This window comes from Octopus bimaculoides, chromosome 18, assembly GCF_001194135.2.
Source record: "Octopus bimaculoides isolate UCB-OBI-ISO-001 chromosome 18, ASM119413v2, whole genome shotgun sequence".
NCBI lineage: Eukaryota > Metazoa > Mollusca > Cephalopoda > Octopoda > Octopodidae > Octopus > Octopus bimaculoides.
The window spans coordinates 13991511-13992258 of record NC_068998.1 but is presented as its reverse complement, the minus strand read 5'-3'; the positions used below and the strand labels follow the sequence as shown (position 1 = coordinate 13992258).

The following is a 748-nucleotide window of genomic DNA, read 5'->3' as shown; positions in this document are numbered from 1 at the left end:
AAGCTGGAAAATCTGTCAGACGGAGAAATTCCATCTCCTGTAGTCTGACCGTCTATTTTTTGATTATATGACGGGGTGAGCGCGAACGCAGACCCCACACTTAGAAATAGCGCACCCGAGTCGCCCACATTTGGGGCGATCGCAAAGGTCAACCCAACCGGAGTGCAATGGAAGGGTCTCACTTCGGGAGAACCACCTTGAGGATCATGGTTTACTCCTGTGCCAGGTAAGTATGTTCGTTTCGCTTTCACTAAACTGATATATTACAATACTTGCATTGTAACTTCACTGATATTGCCTTTAATATTACTTTGAAATATTAATTTTTCAACAAATTTCATCATATATATTATAAACCACCTACTGCAACTCATTATTTCTAATTCAGTTGTTTAGTAAATTAATGTTTTAATTTCTTGACATTATAAAATTTATAAATCATAACTTTCTTTAATTCAACAGTAAAGACAAATGAACAAGGGAGATAATTCCAGTTTTATTTGTAAGAACCGATAAAAATATTTACGGTAATACATTTACTGCTACAAAACGAATAAACAAAAGAGCATCTTACATGATCGTTAGGCATGCTCGATATAACAACGAAATCTTCCTCAAATTACACACAACGATTTCTATTTATTTACAAAGATAAAAACTAATCAGCGCCTGTTGTCAAGCGGTGGTGGGGGACATATATAGTATACACACACAAACACGCACGCACGTATATGATATCTGTATATAT

At 35.7% G+C, this 748-nt stretch overlaps 1 non-coding gene across 1 annotated transcript; it reads right to left on the bottom strand.

Annotated features, from left to right (window-relative positions):
- Positions 1-70: 70 nt before the first annotated feature.
- Positions 71-234, bottom strand: LOC128249975 (U1 spliceosomal RNA). The gene has a single exon (XR_008266117.1). It is a non-coding gene; the product is annotated as a U1 spliceosomal RNA (small nuclear RNA).
- Between the last annotated feature and the right edge of the window lie 514 nt (positions 235-748).